Genomic DNA, 11,567 nt, shown 5'->3' with positions numbered 1-11,567 from the left:
AGCTCCACAGGATGTGACACCTCCGCAGTCACAGACACACACAGGCACACACACACACACACACACACACACACACATACACACACACCCCTACACATAGTCACAAATACTAAAAATAGAGACTGTAAGGATGGCTCAGTAGCTAAGAGCACTCACTGGCTGCTCTTTCAGAGGACCAGGGTTCAAATCTCAGTACCCACTTAGTAGCTCACAACTATCTGTAATTCCAGGTCCAGGGGATCCAATGACCTCTTCTAGCTTTCTCAAGTACCAGGCGGGGACATCATACACAGACAGGCATGTAGGCAAGACACCAATGAACATAAAATAAACTTCAAAGTTAAAAATAATAAATAAAAATAAAACTTGGTACGTATGGCTGGCTTTTTACATGGGTGCTGGGGATTTGAAGTCAGGTCTTCATGCTAATGTGGTAAGCACTCTTCTCCACTAAGCTATCTGTTCAGCCCTTGATTTTATTTACTTCCAACAGGACCTTGTGTATCCCAGGTTGACCTCAACCTTCCGACTCGCTTGCTTCTACCTCCCAGGTGTTGGGTTTATAGGCATGCACCCACCACCAAACCTGAGTTTCATGGCAAACGGTGAGCAACTCTTACAAGTACATCCAAAACTGTCAGCCAGGAACATTATTTAAGGAAACGGTATCTGCTCCACCACTCAAGGCCAGATATGTATAACGGTTCGAGAACAATAGAAATCACGGGGACTTTGCACATAAAAGCCCAAGCCGTTGCTGCTAACTGGCAAGCGACTGGCCTTTGCTGTGGTCCTGCAGGCTCCACACCAGCAACTTCCAAGGCCCTGGCTCTTTCTGAGATAAGGCCTTCCCACACAAAGCTGCCACTCACTGTGTCGACCAGGCTGGCCTCAAACTCACACCAGTCCCTTGCTGCTGCCTCCCGAGAGCGCTGGGATTGCAGGGCTCGGCCACCACGCCCAATACTAGGTACTGCTTTTGGATGAATCACATGAGAAGAAGAGGGGGCAAGGGAGGGGGACAAGGACAAAGAAGGTCCTCTGTTTCTGGAAGTGGCACGGATGACTTCTGCTCACATTCCAACGGCAAGGAGTGGCACGCGGTTCCTTCCAGCTCAGAGTTCTGAGAACTGTCCTTCAGTTCAGGAATCACGGGAGCCAAGTCGGTGAAGACACAGCCAGTCTCTGCCGAGTCTGCTGTGGCCGTCAGCTCCCTTTATCTTTGCATTCACGTTTCACTGATTAATGTCAATACCAAGATTGGGAAAGTCTGATTTATGTAATAGACGGCCAAGTTACGTAACGGCAGTAATAAGAACAGCTCCAAGTCTGGAAACAAAAGCAGCTTGGTGAGCGCAGCTCTGATGGGAAAGATGTTAAACAGCTCTGGAGAGCAGCCAGGCTTGCGTGGTTCCTGTACCGCGGGCGGACATCCTTCCAGGTGATGTATTGGAGGACATCGGCTGAGTTAGTGAGTGATAAGTACTGGGCATCTAGACACTTTCTACTGTTTTTACCTTGTAGAGTTTTAGGGACTATTAAGGTAATCCGCACAAGGGCCTTTCTCTTTATCAGACTATACCTGTAGTCAGCTTCACGCCTCTCTGATTTGTCCTGTCAGACCTGTCCTGACTGATTTGTTGTAGGATGCTCAGCAGTATCTCTGTCTTCTACCTAATCCGTGTCAGCTGTAGGTGTCTATGTGTGATAGCCAAAAGCCAGAAATGTTCCCAAATGGGGCTGTGTAGAGTTGTAATCCGCTGCCTTGTGTGTGCGCAGGGTATGTTGATGGCTGTTTACATATTTGGGTACGCTTGCCCAGGCACATGTGGAGGTCAGAGGTCGACGGCAGGTGCTTTCTTCTGTTGTTGTCCACCTTACTTTTTGAGATAGTCCTCCCTGCTGAACCCGGAGCTCACCATGTTGGCTAGGCTGGCTGGCCAGGGAGGCCCTGGGGTCTGATTGTCTCTGCCCTTCCAATGCTAGGCTTACAGTCCCGGCTTCTACAGCGTCCAGGGCATCCACGGGCAGATCTTCAGGCTTGCTCAGCCTGCTCATTTGACCCCACCCCCACCCCGAGCCAGCTCCCCAGCCCGGAGACCCCTGCTCTTTATGATGCCAGGCACTTACCCGTAATTGTTACTGTAATTTTTCTCTGTATCTCCCCACCTCCACACTCCCTCAGGATTCCTTGGCCTCAACCATTTTCCATGAAATTGGCAAATGAAGTTAACAATAGTCTTGATTCATGAGGCCTTTTGCCAGGGTGTTTTGTTTGTTTTGTTGTTGTTGTTGTTTTTTTTTTTTTTTCTGATTGATCTTATGTGAGTGATTAAAAGTAAGATTGCCCTCTGGGAGTTAAAGAAGTAAGCTCATGCACAGTAAAGGTAGAGTGCTCTCAGGAAAACATGACTGAAGAGGTCGGAAGTGCCTTGGACTTTCATTTGAATAAGCAGGATGCACATCCAGGTCTATACCTTGGTAAGTGCAAACTTAGTATTGTATTCTGTTTGAAGAAAGATGGACAGAAGTAGGGGACAATCTAGGCTTGTTGGGTTTGTGTCGTTGCTGTTGTTGCTCGTGTAAACTACTAAGAAAAATATTCAGATGCCAGTATCAAAAATGTATGTGCTGCACCCACTTACGTATGAATACACATGGGTACATTTTTTCTGCACGGTGACTTCCTAGGTCCTGCTGAGCACAGTGGCACATCATTTAATCCTAGCACTCAGGGAGGAGAGGTGGGAGAGCAAGGCCAGCCTGGATTCCACAGTAAGACCCTGCCTCAAAAACAAAACAAACATAAAAACCCTCCATGATGTGTGTGTGTGTGTGTGTGTGTGTGTGTGTGTGTGTGTGTGTGAGAGAGAGAGAGAGATATCAAATGTATGTATAATGGACACTGTACATTGCCTTCTAAAACCTTGCTACTAATTTATATTTCACTCATTACAAGGCTGTATGTGAGAACTGGCCACGATGGTACATTCCTGTAATCCCAGCACTCAGGGGGATTGAGAAGTCTGCCTATCTTGTTTCTGTTGCTGCTACTGTCATTTGAGAAAGGTCTTGCTGTGTGGGCCACGCTGGCCTCAAACTCTGACTCTCTGACTCCCTTAGCCTCACACAGGAGGATGCAGGCAACCTACAGACCCTGTTTCTAAAAGGGGAGAGGGGCCAAGGAGATGGCACAGACACTTAAGTGCTCGCACCCAAGTAAAAAGCTGAGCGTGACAGCACACATTTGTAACCCCAGCAGTCCATGGAACAGAGACAGATCCTTGGAGCCAGCTGGACAGCCAACCTAGGTGACTCAGGGAGCTCCAGGTTCAGTGAGAGAACCTGTCTGTAAACACAAGGTATGGGGCTCCTGAAGGGAATGTCTAAGGTCAACCTCTGGCCTCCAACCAAATGTGCACCACACACATATGCGTGCACAGAGAGAGAGAGAGAGAGAGAGGGAGAGAGAGAGAGAGAGAGAGAGAGAGAGAGAGAGAGAGAGAGAGAGAGAGGGAGGAGAGAGAGAGAGAGAGAGAGAGAGAGAGAGAGAGAGAGAGAGAACACAGACAGACAGACAGAAACAGAGGAAGTAAACACATAAAAAAATAAAAGGAGGGGGCTGGAGAGATGGCTCAGCGGTTAAGAGCACTGGCTGCTCTTCCTGAAGTCCTGAGTTCAAGTCCCAGCAACCACATGGTGGCTCACAACCATCTATAATGGGCTCTGGTTCCCTCTTCTGTCATACATGTGAATAAAACACTCATATAAATAATAAATAAATATTCAAAAAGGTTGTGTGTGAGTTCATTTCCCAAAGCCTTGATAATATAATATCCTGTATTTTATCTTAAACCAGTATGATGGCTGGTAGATGTGTTTCTAACTCAGTGTTTTGTTATAAGTTTTCGTAGTACATTGTATTCTTATTAATTTATAAGGAGTCTTTTATATATAACTGATAGTAAGCTATTTCCTAGTTTATATGTTACACTTTCTTTTAGCTTATTGCTTATATTTTGATTTCTTTTGTTGTTGTCTTATTTTGTTTATATGTCTGGTTTTTGTTTGTGGTCTTGAAACAGACTCTCACTGTTGTAGCTCAGGCTGGCCTTGAACTAGCAATTCTCCTGCCTTGCCAGTGCTAGTCTCAGCACTTGTCATTTGATTAAAACATGAAAATTTTTATTTATTATGCATACTTTGAGTGTGTGTGTGTGTGTTTGTGTATTGCATGGACATATGCACACCTTCGCACATGTGTGGAGGCTAGGGGGACAGCATTCAGGAGCTGGTTCTCTTCTCCCACCCTATGAGTCCCCAGCGTTTGAACTCAGCTCATCAGCCTTGGTAGCAGCCATCTTCACCCACTGAGACATCTCCCCAGCCCCTTGGGGTTTTTGTTTGCTTGTTTTTTTTCATAATGTCCTTCTTCAAAAAGGAGTTTAGTACTTCTATACCAAAAACTTTGATAATTTCTACTTTGATTTCTTGTATTAATGACCAAACTCTATTTCAGTGTTATTTTCTTATACTGCCTTTATATTTTGGGTTTTTCTTCCATATATATGTGTGTGTGTGTGTGTGTGTGTGTGTGTATAATGCAAATATAGATATGTATATATGCACCTATACACATATGTGCATGCAAATAATATACATACATAAAAATATATGCATTTATATAAGCATATATAAATAAATATATAAAGTTCTCCAAATAAATAAATATATTTAGCTCTATAATTCGCTTGGAATTTTATTTTAAGATATGGTATGAGGCCAGGCATGGTGGCACACGCCTTTAATCCCAGCACCTGGGAGGCAGAGGCAAGTGGATCTCTGTGAGTTTCAGGCCAGCCTGTTCTGCACAAAGCAAATCCAGGACAGCCAAGGCTGCACACAGAAACCCTGTCTCTAAAAACAAACAAACAAAAAGGATATAGTGTGTGGCATAAATTATATGCCATTTTAATTTTAAATTATTTTCATTGGCTGATGGTGATGTCGTACTTTGCATTTTTATTGACACAATAGCTGTATACATTTATGAGTTTCAGGATATTTTGATGCACACAGACAACATTTATTTGGCAAATGGGGTGATTAGCATCCCCATCGACTGCAGTGATTATTGTTGGGAGCATCCAGAATCTCCTGTTTGAACTATTTAAAATGTAGAATAAATTATTGTTTAACTACAGTCACACTGCTGTACTGTGGAGGGCTAGAACGTAGCTTTGCAGGTCTGGATATAGGGCTCCCTGCCACACAAACACACAAAGGCAGCACCACTCCATTACTGAGCTACAGCCTGGTCTCCCTCTAACCAACCTGTCTCTATCCCCTTCTCCCCTCTCCCCTTCCCAGCCTCTGCTAATCATTTTCCTCAATAAAACAAGCACCTATCAGATCCCACCGTTATGAATCAAACATGCTGTTTGTCTTCGGTGGAGTGCATTGTCTCACTCCACATAGTGTCCTCCAGAGCTGCAGGTACTGCCACAAGTAACAAGCTTTCGTTCCTTTCCAAAACCAAATAGTATCCCGTCACATGTGCCTTCTTGCATTTGCCTCTTTGGTGAGTCCATAGGTTGATTCCATGTCTTGGCTACTATGAATAGACACCTGAGGATACAGGGATCCTTGGTCACCTGTAGAGGGACTATTGATCACAATGCCATACTGTTTTAGTTCTGGAGCTTTGGAATCAGTTTTGAGGTCTTCCATCATTGTTCTTCTCTTCCATTTCTTGGCCTACTCTTGTGCCTTTTCTCCTCCAAGCTTTTAGATTTGTGTTCTGTGTTGCAAATGGATGCTCTCATGCTCTGCCTCGGGGTGTAGTCACTCACTTCTAGCAAGTGCCTGGCAACCACTGGGAAGGTAGTGTTCCGCAAGCACGTACATGTGAACATGGTGGGCTATCTGGCAGTTCTGCCCATGGAATTCTGCTAGGAAATAACTAGCTAGCTATTTAGAAATAGGACCTGATGAATCTGGAACAATCACTTTAGCCAGATCTTTGTTGCTTAGCAGCGACCGGGCTGTGCCAACTTTACCTTTTGTTTCTTATTCCAATGCAGGAGCCAGACTTCCTTTCTCATGTTCGCATTCAAACTGAACACCCTGCCCCTTCCACACACTTGTTTCCAGTCAAAGAAGGTATTTGTGGCGGCTTCTTGTTTGGAGCCTGTGCGGTGGGGAGCTCTCTGGAGAAGTCCTCGTTTCCCACTTCTCCCTTAGACACATCCCCAACTAACCGATTTCTTCCTTTCCGAATCTGGACACTGAACCACAGAACGGGCCTAGCAGAGAATTCAACTGTTTCAATTTAGTGAAAGGAATAAATAATTTCTCAATATGGCATGTGGAGGCCCAATAGCGCCAGAGAGGACGGTGTTTTACAAAGGGTCTGGCCAGGCATTCGCTCTGTGTGTTTTCAGCCAGCAGCCTGCCACTCCCTTGCTGCACTCAGTGCAAGGCTGCAGGGAAGGAGCACCAATGACAATCCCCCTGCCTTGCTCTGCACTGGTGCATCCCCTATCCTCAAAGCTTTGACCTTGGTGAGACAGTCCACGAGGGAGAAGAGGACTCAGACTGTGCCATTGGTCACCTGCCCTTGAAGGAAGGGATCTCCACATCAGCGTTGCATTCGGCTTCTGCAAGAGCTCACACGCTACCTGCACTCACAACCCTTCCTGCTCTAACAGTCTGCAGGCGCCAGGTTATCTTCCTTGAGCTGTGCTGTCTTAGAATAAAACTCCCCAAATATGGTGGCGCGAGGGACCCGTGTGCAGGTGCCATGTGCCTGGGCAAGATTATGCCTGAATGGGAGGCAATGCAGTTTGATTGCGGGGAGTAAACTTCGTCTGAGCTCATTTTAAGAGCAGAGGCGGAGCTTCACCGGCAGGTTCTGAAGGTGCTTCATAAAACCAAGAACAGGAGACAATCAAGCTCTGCAAAGATGGGAAATGAAGTGGCAACCTCTCCCTCCCAGCCTTGCTTCCTGACAGGCCTGCTCTAATCCAGAGGAAACCCCACAAGAAAATGACAAATCATTTGTTAAAATGTAAAGAGATCTGTGAGATGTCCTAGCAAACAAAGGCGCTTGCTGGGCAACCCTAATGAGGTTCAGCCCTGGGACCCATGTAAAGGTGCAAGGAGAGAACCAGCTCTACAAAGGTACCCTCTGACGGCCACACATATGCCATGGCACATGCACACACACACACACACACACACACACACACCAAAAATATCCAGAGCTGCCTCAGCTGCAGAGTCACAGAATTTCCCAGTTCTAGGTAAGTCAGGGACTCTGACTGTCCTGGGCCCAAAATTTTGAGAGGGAGGGAAGGAAGGGGAGAATTACACACACACACACACACACACACACACACACACACACACACACAGAGAGAGAGAGAGAGAGACAGACAGACAGACAGACAGACAGACATGGGGTGAGGAAGCAGGAGGGAGGGAGAGAAGGAAGGAGGGAGGATATGCCTGGTTTTAAGTACAAGAGGGGTCATCTGGTTTTGCATCCCACCAACTTCCTTTCAGAAATACGAAAAGGTGAAAAATGAGGGTTAGGTCTTCCTGGGCAGGGCAGGAAAAAACAAAAGACTCCCCAATTTACCACCAAAACAAATGGAACCTGCAGGCCTGAGGCAGCCCCCTGCTCTTTGGTGGACTTACTTAGCACAGGGCCCTCTACGAAGCCTCTGTGTTGAGTGTTGCTGCCCTACCCAAGTGTGTGTGTGCAGCTTTTAAATCCCAAGCTGTGCTAACGTTGCTAGTGAAGAGTGGGGACAGGGAGGAGGGAGGGGGGAGGAGGCAGTGACAATTACCTCAGTGTCTCCTTAGGAACAGAGCGAAGACTGCTATGGGGAAATGGTATCTCAGGGACACCAGCCTCAGAGCATCCAACTATTTGCACATTTCCATCATGGGGACGGTTTCCACTTCCTTGATTTGCCCTGGCCCTCTGGGCTGCCTCCCACTAGGAGCACGGACTGGAGTTCAGACAGAGATGAGTGAAGAATGCTTCCACAAGAGGGTAGGGTAGCTCGTAGGGTCTGCTTCCAGGAGATTGCATGGGAACTCCAGAGGGATTTGGCGTGGAGAGGAACCACACCACAATTAGCTGAGGAGGGCCTTAGTACCATGTGTGGGGGCTGGGCTGGCCCCAGATCTACCAGCTGAGTTCCAAGGAGGTGGGTCAGAGAGAGGAACCAACAATACAAAATTCATTCGGACTCCTGAGTCAGGGAGCTTTTTGGGGTCCTACCTTGCCTGAGCTACTTGACAGCTGTGGGACATCAATCAAGTGACCTAAATGTCACTAGGACCCCATTTGGTCTGTCAGACGGGAATAGGGTCTAGTGGCATTGTCGAGAATTTCTAATGGGATGGTACGTCTGGAGCATCATGACTAACACTCGCCACATTGTTCACGTGATGAAGTGATGCTGGACAGTTAGGGCTGGACCTCAGAGACAGAGAGCATACTGGAGGCCCAAGCCCTGTTTGATTCTCCCGCCACTGTGGGGGATGGTGGGAGTGGCACGGATTGCATTTGTCAGTCAGCCTGTCAGTAAATTGTTAGATAATTTTTCCAAGGAACAAGCACAAGATGACTGCACTGTATGTTCTGGGTAGGGGGTAATCTCCTAGACGCAAGGCAGCTAGGAGGAGGAGGAGGAGGTCTACAACTCATTGCAGGACACTGAGCCCTTGCTCTGTATCAAACTTCCTGTTCTGAAAGAGGCTATCTTCACCCTGCAGCACAACTCCACGTGCAAACTTGACAAGCACCGCACAGACAAGCCAGCCGATAAAGAAACGAGGAAAGAAGACAAGGGAAACGCAACAAAACCAGGAAAGAACCCAAAAGCCCGCAGAAGAGAAGTATGGGAAAGGGGCCTCAGGATGGCCTGACAAGCCTTTATTAACAGAAACTTCTGGAAGCCTTGCGCAACACCCCCCCCTACTCCCACCCCCATGCTCCACAACTCCCTACATCTCTTTACATTTTCCCCAAAGATAATGTTCACTTTGATGTTGGGAAGCCTCCGTTTGTTTTGTGTTTCCACGCTCCATAATTGAATGGTAGGCCATCCTTTTGTATTGCAAATTGGCCTGACAAAAAGGAACATTATAACTTGTGAAAAGGCAAACAAAATCTCTGGGCTCTGAAATTCTCCTCCTCAAATGCTGCAGTTCCTCAAAAACAGGGCTGGGGTTGGGAGAGTTCATTCTGCTCCCTGCCTTTTGGGGCACAGGGCCAAGACTCTCCAGGGACACTGAGTCCCTTTGTTGGCCCCTTCCTTTCAGACTGGCTGGCACTAATCTTCCTGAGAGTCTGGAGACTGAGGATTTGTGTGCCCTGCTTCCAGGTGCCACGAATTTGGTGCAACCTGAGCCTGGATCCTCTGACTTCACAAGGTATTTTGGGGGTTTGAGGGCCAGTATGCTGTGCCCAGCCGAAGACTTCCACGGCTCGAGCGGCATCTGGGTCCCTTTCCCATTCTTTCCTACTCCATCCGTGGACTGTACTGGGCATGGACACCAAGGACCTGGGCCTCGTTAGAAGGCCCCAAGTGGAGGTCCTCCTGGAGAGCCCTCTGTCTATCAAGGGAGGAAAGCAACACAGAATGCACAGAGGCAGCCATTTGAAGCTGTCCAATATTTCTCCTGGCAAATGTGCATTCCCAGGCACACACAACCTTGCCCCCTTTCAGGCCAGTTGAGGGTGGGTAAGTGTGTGATTTGGAGGGTGTGTGTGTGTGTGTGTGTGTGTGTTGGGGAGTGGGTGCTTTCTAGTGAGCTGCTTAAAATAGGTCCTGTGAAGAAAGGAAATCAGCTGAGTGCAGGCTGCTAACCCCCAAGTCTGCCAAGTCATTCATTAATTCATTAATTTACCTCAAACTCACTGGGCTTTTTGCTGGGTGGGGGGGGGGGGTGTGGAACAGACCATGCTGGGAGGCTGATGCAAGGCAAGGTCCCGAGAAAAGCCGGACATCTTTCGCCAGCACTGTGAAGTGAGAGTTGCAACCTGCATTGCTTTGATCTCAGCCCTTGGGCACCAGGAAAGGACTCAAGTCTGTGGAATCTGAGAAAAAAACGTAATCAACGCACAACAAACACAGGCAGGCCTCAAAAATAACTGGACCGAGGGATCTGAGTGCCAATCAGAACCGGCTTCCTCTCTGTTCTCTGCTTCTGCCTACATGCTATTCTTTCCATAAAGACTAGTAGCTCTGTCTGGTTTGATGGTATACTCCTAGGACCCCAGCCCCGCCCAGCCCCACCCAGCCCCGCCCCATCCCTGGAAGGCTAAGACAGGATGATCATGACTTCTGGGCTAGCCTGAACTACACGATTTAAAAAGAAAATTGAGAAAGACTAATTCTATTCATATGCAGAAAACTCAGGTAGCAACTCCCAGGCCTAAGAACACTCAATTCTTTCTTCCTGCTTGAGAAAGCCGTGTGGAGCTCCCTTGGTTGGTCTGCTTTGTGTGGGTGCCTTTGTTGGGCCAATGTTGTAGTAAGTGATCTGCCTTCTAAAGAAACCATTTACTCAATGGGAGAATAAGGGGGCAACAAAACAAAGGCAGGCAGATGCCTTCAAGGTCCGCCAAAGAGATGGGAGGAGCACCTTCTGTCTGGGGTAAGGTTGCCAGATGCCTGACATGTGGTCATTGCACTGTGCTCAGAGCTGTCACTCACAGTCATCTGGTATTCAAATGTGGCTGGGTGACCTGCATTTTTATTTACTCAATATGGCAGGGACTCTCACAAGGGAGAAAAGTCCGGCTTCTGGATTGCTTGACAGCAACACTGTTCAGTGGTAGGAGGGTGCCTAAAATCTCTGCCTGGCTTACTGGACTGTAACTCCTAGGGCTGACTTAAGCAACATTTCACACAGCTGCAGGGATGGCATACAAATAGAGCCAAACCCCGATGACGTCCCGTGAGGCTGCTCTGGTACCTGGGGATGTTCCCAGAATAGAAAGAAGTCTGGGCACCCATGCCTGGGAAGGATCCCAGACCACAACCTTCATGCAGGTGACATCAGGGTTCCTGCCTGTTACTTTACCATTCAGATGCTCCTCTCTGCTTCTCAAGAGCAAGTGCCATTGCCTGAGGAATAGCCTTCAACCTTCCCTAACTTATACATTATAGAAACCCTGCTTGGAATTAGCCCTGCTCTCGGAATTCAGAATAGTAAGCGTTGGTAAACCAAAAAAGCACCCACATTCTAGAACCAGGTGCTCCCCAGTCCGCCTTCAGCGACTCAGCTCCAACTTAGCCACGTGACTCAACCACACGACTAAGCCCCGCCACCACCAGCTGCCAAATGCAACACACTTCCACCATCCTGCACCCTTTATAAAGCCTGCACCTTCGCAGTCTGTTCCCTTCTTTTCCACCCTCGCTCAGAGGTGGCTTTTGACTCCACCCCTGCCCCCTCTCCCTTCTGTTACACGGTGACATCTTTGTGGCATTCTTTGGCCCTCTGACAGAATCAGGTGCAGTGGCTGGGGGCTAAAAATAAGA

The 11,567-nt window shown here is 47.7% G+C and overlaps 1 long non-coding RNA gene across 1 annotated transcript; it reads left to right on the top strand.

The window, feature by feature from the left end:
• The first annotated feature begins 1,131 nt into the window (after positions 1-1,131).
• On the top strand, positions 1,132-8,969 carry LOC127190440 (uncharacterized). Its single transcript, XR_007830776.1, has 3 exons — positions 1,132-1,441; positions 6,084-6,162; positions 8,791-8,969. It is a non-coding gene; the product is annotated as an uncharacterized LOC127190440 (long non-coding RNA).
• The last annotated feature ends 2,598 nt before the right edge of the window (positions 8,970-11,567 follow it).

Source organism: Acomys russatus, chromosome 6, assembly GCF_903995435.1.
Source record: "Acomys russatus chromosome 6, mAcoRus1.1, whole genome shotgun sequence".
NCBI classification, from domain to species: Eukaryota; Metazoa; Chordata; class Mammalia; order Rodentia; family Muridae; genus Acomys; species Acomys russatus.
Note: the sequence above shows the minus strand (reverse complement) of the source record. Positions and strands in the feature narration are given on the sequence as shown.